We start from the raw sequence: 8,746 nt of genomic DNA, 5'->3' as shown, positions 1-8,746 counted from the left end.
TCCAGCCCGCCAAGGCACAACACCACATCAGCCCATTTCCCGTCTCCCCTGGGCGCTCACCCTAGTAACCCATGGTCCCTTTCCCCAAACCCCAGCGCAGCACCCCGCCGCCGCTGGCTCCAATCGAAGAAAAAAAACCGCGGCCACCACCAGTCCTGTACACGGAGCCGCCCCTTGGGAACTGCTCGCCGCCGTCGGCCGGCCGCCCTCACCAGTGGCCCCCTAGCCTCCTCCGCGCGCTCAGTCAGCGGGCCAGCGACCTCAGGTCACCCCTGCCGGCGGCGACCTCAGTTCAGCCGCTCCGCGCCGACGACCTCAGCTCGACGCCGTCTCCAGGTCAGCACAGCCGGTGAACTCAGCTCGCCCCTCTGTAACATCCCTGATGTTATAAAGTACTTAAAAGGTGATCATGTCATCATTATGCATAATCATCATGTATCAACTCATGAATGCATTTCAGGTTTAATTTATAGCATGTAAATGTTGTTATGAAGTGTGTTATATGTTACATGAAATAATAGTGATTAAGAAACTTTGTGAATTTTAATGTGGGAATCTATTAAACAATTCAAATTCTTCCTTAATAAAAGTTTAATAATTTTTGTTGCAATGCTTGGTGTGAATATTGTTTTATGATATGTGTTGACTTGTATGGATGAATCAATTTCAAAACATTTGTGTTTAATTGGATTTCCGAAAACCCGAATTTCCAGCATTTAAAGTTTACCCTAGAAAACCTAATTCAAAATCTAAGCACATTTTGGGGTTGAGCCTAAAAGCAAAAGTGTAGAGCTTGTCGAGTTGTACAAAGTTGGTTTTTGGAGTTTTCAAAGTTGTTTTATGAAATTTGAAGTAATTTGAAAAGGCGTGATTCTTTAAATGTCCCATTTTTGAATTCAAATTTGCATTTCAAAATGTAGACCGAATTAGGGGTTGGTTATAAAAGCAAAGTTGTAGAACTTTGAATTTTGAACAACTTTTATTTTTGGAGATTTTTGAGTTGTTACATAAATTTGGGAGTAATTTGGATTTTTAAATCGAATGGCGGTTTTGGTAATTTTTATGAACAGTAACCGCAGAAGCCAACTCACCGTCTACGATCTTCCTTCTGCTTCCAGACGCGACTGTGGCCACCCTTGGCTTTGCGCTGGCATGGGAAAGGCCCCTGCGTGGCTTCTCTTTGCTTCCTGGCCGCCCTATAAAGCCTGTGCAGTCGCCGTTCTTCATTTTCCCTTCTCCTCTGTTTTCCCGACGCCATCGCCGCTGCTCTGTCGAGCTTTCACCGTCGATTCAGCGCCATTGCCATTCTGGCAAAGCCTGTACTAGCTTCGCCTACTCCTTGCGCACCCAGCCAGCCAGTTCTGGTCACTTGATTTCGCCGGGAACCCCCGTTCGTTGCTCTTCTTCCTCGCGGCCGGCAGTACCACCGTCGCGAGCGCGTCATCGTGGCCAGAGCTCTCCAGTGCGTATTTGTCCTTGCTCAGCGTAGCTCCAGCTTCGCCTTGATGCCGTGGTGCTTAATACCTTGTTGCTTGATCATTTTGTCCACCGCAGTCGCCGGAGCACCGCCACCGTCGACGTTTTGCTCCGCCGTGGTTGCTCGGATCGTCGACCTGCTTCAACGTTGCTTCTCCAGCCCGTTCTTTGCTCCATCGAGCTCGGGGTGAGCTACTAGTGCTTCCTGTGCACGTCGAACCACTCATCCGTTGCTCTTCCGATCCAACTTTATGCTCTAGTATGTTTGGGGTGAGCTCCAGGTTTTTTTCAGAGTTGTTTGTGTGAGCTCCAGGTTCTTTTCTGAGTTGTTTGTGTGAGCTCCAGGTTCTTTTCCGAGTTGTTTGTGTGAGCTCCAGGTTCTTTTCCGAGTTGTTTGTGTGAGTTCCTGGTTCTTCTCGAGTTGTTTGTGTGAGCGGGTGTTTTGAAAATGAAATTTTCCTTTTTCAGATATGATTGAATAGTGTTGTAATTTGTTATTTTTGTGTAGATTTATTTAGAGCTCCAAAAATTATGAAAATTTTTGTGTGACCTCTCTGTGATGTATATTATTTAGGAAAAATATAAAATGATACTTTTCAGTAATTTTTGAATGTGATAAAAATTGCTCAATTAATTAATAAATAAGTTTTCATGATTTTTCTAGGCTTAATTAATTATCCAAAAATTATGAAAATTGTTTTTCCACTTAGTTATCATGTGGTGAACCTTTACAAAAATTTTGAGCTCAATTGGAACAAGTTGATTTATTTCATAATTTTGAATTAAATAATTAATTCATAAAAGCAAATATTAACCTCTAATGATTTAGGTTTGGATTGAATTTTTGATTGAGTGATGACTTTGTGTCATTAGTTGGTAATGATCCTTGGCAATTGAAATAAGTTTTATGAATATGTTTAATTAGTTGTTAATTGGCATCCATCATCGAGCATCATATTTTATATCTCACATCATGTTAAACATGGCATTGTTACTACGTGTAGTGAACGAAGGTGAACACATGGTAGTTAATCAAGTTGCGAAGGAGGTTAATCCGTCTGTTGAGGTCGGATCGAATACTTGTGGAACGTCGCAGGAACCGGACTTTTCCGTCAACGAAGGCAAGCCCCGGATGCATTTAAACCCTACCTTGTGTTTTACAAATTGATTTCACTTTTGCTTTCATATATTGCATTAAGTGATTAGGAGTTAAGTGAAAACCTAATTGATGCATGACCAACCTTGTTTTCCTTATCTACCTTGTTAACCGTTTTAATTCGTATATGGCTAGTTATGCTTAGTCATGCTTAGATAAATAAAGGTCGGGTGATTACCTGTCACCTGCGAGTTTTAAATAGAACTTTGGTTACTTATGTTATCATGTGATATGTGAATGTGGAGTAATAAATCTAGACCAGGCGGATTTGGTGTGTGTGAGCCACAAGACCTGGTAATGTCTTGTGAGCGGGTTCTTTCCACCTGTGTCGATTAAGGCACGTCCGTTGTTGAATTGCATGAGGTGAGAATTTGTAGTACTAACCACATACTCCGGTAAGCCTTAACTTGGCAATTCTATTACGAGAATGGCTACTCACGCACTAGGAGTGGAGAGATGGCGGGAATAGCGTGTACCCACGTGGCAATGGGCTGGATTGGTGGAGTACTGTATTCTCGGGTGGCATGGACCCGTTCTTGTTTTAGAGGATCCGAGGGTAGGTTGATATATGTGAGTCGGGGACCTGCATATGTCGTGTGGTCTGGAATCCCCGGCTGGGTTTAATCGGTTCGAATCATCGTTGCTCCTCGGTTATGGAGACTCAACTCACTGTTCATCACCGTAGTAATAAATAACTGGAACTTGAGGATGGTCTGTGAAGGTGTTGGTTATGAAGTTTCATGATCTCATTACAGATCGTGTCAGCTTTGTATATGATCTTATGAAGTTTTAAATGTTGACATAAAGAATTTCGTTAAAGAGCTTTTACGCAAAAGAACTTTGATTATTGCTAAAGCCATGCCTTGAATCCCTGAGCCTGCATTCCTGAGTTTTCTCAGTTTTATTTCGGTTAAGTCTTGTTGAGTACTTTTGTACTCAGGGTTCGTTGACCCTTGTTGCAGGTGAGCCTCATGAGCAGATCTGTTTTGGACCGTGCTGCATGACTGTTGTTCCATGCGATGATGATAAGTAAATGCGTGGCCCTTGGGCAGGGCGTTTTATTTGTGTGTTTGTATTATGTTATAATGCCACTCCACTACTACTACGGTTTGGAATATTAATCGAACTTAGTTTATAAGGTTTGAAACTACTGTTTTGTAAATTAAGTTATTGTAAGACTTCCGCTATATTACTCTGATGTATCTATTTGAATAAACTGTTGTAATACTGCAATGACTCTGTAATGGGATCCTGCTCGGAAATCGTGGATGATTCGGAGTTCCATGGGGACACCCGACAGTCTTCTTAAGTTACTAGGAACATATGCATAGTCGTCAGAGGTCGTTGGACAGTGACAGGTGCATGTGGGTCCTATAATTTAGGAGGTTCTGCCACACCCTCCCTCCGCCCCCGTCAGTGACCTTAGGTCCCCCTCCCCCACCACCACATATGGTGCCCCCACCCCCTCCAAGTTGCTCTGCACCTGCACCCCCATCACCACCCCCTCCGGGGTCCTCCATTCTTCTGCACTGGCGCCATAGCCAGCTCTCCCCCTATCTCCCTCCGCATGGCCAGATCCAAAGTAAGGGAGCCACGGTGTCCCTCTACACTGTGTTTGCTGCTGTTGACTACGTCACCTCCTTACTAACTAAATGATGGATCTGTGCATGTTGTATTCGTGGTTGCCTGAAGCGTACAAGAAGAAGGTGCTCCTTGGACCTCTGCCCTAAGAAAAGCCACAGCATCTACAGGCGCCTCATCAGGCCTCAGCAAGCACTAGGAACCAGCTCGTGGATTAGACTCATGAGTATCAGGTAAAGTGCTCTCTACCACTTCGCTACCATTGTTGCTGCTTGTCTTTTCTGATTAATGGTAAAGATTCTCCATGTAGTGATATGGATCTCTATTTCTGCTACTAACTGTGCCTTCTATTTATTATAGTGGACACATTTGTTGTTGCTTATTTGCTAAACTGGGCCAAATCAACAAGTACACGTGGCATAGAAACTAAGTGTGCTCTCTGCATCCCAGATGTTGCTTAGTCGATTTGGCATATGGCAAAAATGAATACATAGTTCATGCAGAGCTTCAATGTGTCATCCAGATTTATTGTAGGAAGTATAGCAGTTGCCTTTAAATTTACTCAGTGTGGGTTGTGGCTTTAGTTTGATCATCAGTATGGACTGTGGTTTAGTTTGATCTTCATTTACTCCACATTCAGTTACTGTGGCTTAAGATTATTTTTTCCTATTTTTTTCTTCCTGTGGATAGTTCAAGAGAATCTATAGCTTAATTGAAAACCGAGTGTAGCTCATGAGAAATATGGAAAGTTTACTTATAAGACAAGGCCCCCTCCCCCTCCAAACTGATAACCCTATTTTGCAATGTTTATTCTTGTTAAAGTTAATATGCATGTGTTCTTTTTCTTGCTTGCTTGCCTGCCTGTCAGTACGACTGAGACTGAATTGAATTGAACTGAATTTCAGAGAAGAAGAGTACACATAACTCTTGAACTCCCTTAGAGTGCAGATCGTGTAATATAGCAGTTTGGGAGGACCCATTGTTCTAATCAACTTCTGCTATGCAGGTCACTTCCCTACCCCTGCTTATTGTGCACATGCTATATCAGACACATTTTTCCGGTCATGTTATGCATAAGAGTTTCAGTTTGGCAATTTAGTTTTTTTGCAGCCAACAAACACGAAAGCAGCATAAAGCTGGACCAGTTGTTAGTTAGACAAATAAGTGTTCATGACCCCACATAAAAGAAATCAAGCCCATTCCCTGTACAACTAATTTTTATTTTACCATTCCCATGTTTTCATTGCCCACCATTATTAAGAGTTGGTACATGTAGTTGATATAATATTAGTTGTCGATCATTGGTTGAAGATCATCTTACTTTCCAATTCCAGGTGGGTATTTCATTTGTCGGTGTCACTAGCTTTAGTGGACCTGAAGGTCTCTTAGTGTGGATGCCTCTCACTGCACCATAGATGACATAAAGTTAATGAAGTATAGTATAAGTAACTTTGAGTGATTTTGGTGGTTCCCCTTATTCTAAATGACAATATCCATTTAAGACAACTTTCACTATTGCATTCACTATTCCAATAATCATTGGTACGAGCTCGGTCGAAACATAGTAGTGTAAGTATTGCTGGGACAGTTCATCTTTCGGTGTAGGGCTAAAAATAGAGTTCATCATTGCAAATGTGTGAACTGAACATTGCAAATAAAGCATGTGTTTGCTACCACTGAAGTATTGAGCAAATGTATGAAACTGAGTGCTGCTAGCTCTAAGACTCAACTTTGGAGCATAAGACCAAGTACAACACAGACGTTTAGCAGGCTCTTAGAGGCAGTTTCATTGTTTTCCTTGCCACTGTGGACCTGAGCACAAGCTCATGTGTGGGCGACTGGGCGTTGCCACTTGACGAGGTTTTTGATGCATGCCTTGAAACTTACGTGCGAGACGGATGTCTCCCAAGAACAGTAATTAGCTTAATTATTTCATTACCTTAGCAAAATCGTTTAGTTTCCATTTGAGACAAAGGCTCTTTTATGTTTGCTTCATGATTCATGTCCTAATGCGCCTACTTGTGTGACAATTTGAAGAGGCTGAAGATTCCTGTAGGTCAAGTCGTTGCTAATCATTTCTGATCATAATGTTTAATCATTGAATTTTTGTCTATGTTGCTAGCACTAGCAGCCTAGCATGATTGTGTTACGTAGGTTTGAAATGCCATGAACTTACTCTTTTATTATTCTGTCTAACCTTGCAGGTTGGGTTAATCGCTTCGCCAACGCCGGTGATACTGCTGTGGTTGTTGCTGAGAGCACAGCAGTTAAGGTAATTTCAGAATCTGTTGCTGTGATACAATGTGCTATCTCCAATTTACTTAATCCTAGCATGAACTTATGATTGCTTCCAGCTGGACTTGATTTTTTTTATTGTTAATGTACTCACGATCAGTTCCAATTTAAGCCTGTCATAAAACATCTCTTTCACATAACTATATATTTAGTATCAGCTAAGTTAGTGGTTTTCTGCTGGTGTCCTGAGATAGTTGGTGAATGGTGAATTGGAACAACAGTGCGGTGACATATGGTTATAGGAAAGTTAATGCCAGAATTTAATTTAGCTGCTTCTAACTTGCTACAAGAATTTTTCTTTTTTCAAACAAGAGCAGCCTTTTATTTACTAATGGTGCTAATTTCATTACAGATCTCATGAAGGCTACTCATGAGGACCACACGGAATTTCTGCTTTACTTGGTCTGGATCCATGACGAGGTGGGTAACCTTTTTTTATACTGCAAAAATGTAGGTAGGCATGCAAGATAGTTTGCTCCTCATGCTATGGTTATATGACAGGAAACCTATCGATATTAATGAAGGGTGAGTCATCTGCATGCTAATTACAGTTCATGCTAGCCTAGAGTTCGTGTTTGAAGGCGTCCCTCTAAAATAGTGGGAAGGTTCCTGTTGGATTGCTGATTGCTGATGGAATTATTATGGTATCCAGATCAATTTTATTTTTGATGTACTGAAAATTGCACTATTTGTTCAGCTTTTTATGATGGAATTTGTATGGTAGGTCTGGCAGCTCCATGAGTTGACCTTCAACAAGACGGTGTCGACATTGACCAGCTCAAGGTACACCTATGGCCCTTATTTCATTAGATTTTTTTTTGTCGACATTGACCAACTGAACATTGATGTCATATCCTGCTTGCTTGCATAATGTTTTTTTTGGTTGAGTAAATAGCTTTACTGAATTTGTGGTACGTGTACTAGATAGGTCTAGCTAACTAACCGTTATATTTCACTGATCACTGGATGGAATACTTCACTTTCCTATTATCTTGTTTCTTGCATTTACAGTATGAGATGATTGTTCACGCAGGCGCAACTAGGGAGCACTGTTTTCCTTTGATCAATATATTTGTCCACTTGATTGTCTATAGGTGACTGCTAGCTAGGAGACATATTTTGCTACTTGAGATGAGCAAATAGCAAGTGACATGGCTGTCTTCTGAATTAAATAGAGACCAGAGAGAAGTAGCGCAGATGAGTTGACTCATTTGATCTATATTTGCATGCTATACACAGACTACAGTTACAGAAAGAAAGTGTGAATTGGAGGTTACATTGCAGTAGTACATGAATGAATGGATGGAAATTAGGACAGATCAACTGCAGATAGTTATTAGTTGTGAAATATTTTTCATGTAGCGAGACATGAGTATTCTTTTTTTGTTCTTTGATGAAATTTAAGTTTTGTCGGCTCATATTTTTGGATGTTCAAACGCCGCCGTAGCATTAGCACGGGCATTGGTGATGAAGAAATTGCCTACGTTTGGACAGAATGGTTCCGGAACAAAATACCATTGTAATGAAATAATAAGTTATTTGAACCTATTTATACCTGGTAAACTGATGGGGTTCTTAACGAAAAAAAAATGAAACGAAAAAAAACTTATGTTGTGCACTTATGTTGGTTCTTTGGTTTCAAATTCAGGATGGGAATGATCTTGGGAGTGTTCTTTGTCTCCAGGCACTTGCACTAACATGGATGAAATGATCGATTCATGGAAGGAGTTCAGGAAAGTTATGATTCAAAAATTTGTTACTTCAATCCATCAGTCAATTCAAACATTTGAGGATGGTTATGAAATTTTATATATGACCATGTATATAATTTGGAAAACTGTATATAATCCGGAAAACTATAGAAACCTGTCGTTGTTTGGTTGTTTTCATGTGCACCTTGAAATAAAGCCGTAGCGTTAGCACGGGCATTATACTAGTGGCATGTAAAGCATCAAGGGCATTAATACTGTTTTAATAAATGTAAGTTTTATGGAAGAAGTAAAAAAAAATTTAGAACTCTTGCCATGTATTCTCTTCTGAGGTTCCTTCTTTTGTGGTTTGCCTGCTAGTAGAAAAATCAAAGGGTTCTTGTTATCAACACTTAAGCACAATGTAGCATGTTGGAGAGAACAGGGCTCTTGTCACTTTTACCTCTGTATTTGTGTGCCCAGAGAAGGGCTATGAATGCAAGTAGCACCAGCTTGGTATGGTCAAGAAAAAATTGTGGTCAGTTTTAGA

General features: G+C 40.9%; 1 long non-coding RNA gene across 1 annotated transcript; it reads left to right on the top strand.

The window, feature by feature from the left end:
* The first annotated feature begins 5,855 nt into the window (after nucleotides 1–5,855).
* Nucleotides 5,856–7,254, top strand: LOC136538339 (uncharacterized). Its single transcript, XR_010779309.1, has 3 exons — nucleotides 5,856–6,485; nucleotides 6,861–6,928; nucleotides 7,010–7,254. It is a non-coding gene; the product is annotated as an uncharacterized lncRNA (long non-coding RNA).
* Nucleotides 7,255–8,746: the final 1,492 nt, after the last annotated feature.

Source organism: Miscanthus floridulus, chromosome 2, assembly GCF_019320115.1.
Source record: "Miscanthus floridulus cultivar M001 chromosome 2, ASM1932011v1, whole genome shotgun sequence".
Classification (NCBI taxonomy): Eukaryota; Viridiplantae; Streptophyta; class Magnoliopsida; order Poales; family Poaceae; genus Miscanthus; species Miscanthus floridulus.
Note: the sequence above shows the minus strand (reverse complement) of the source record. Positions and strands in the feature narration are given on the sequence as shown.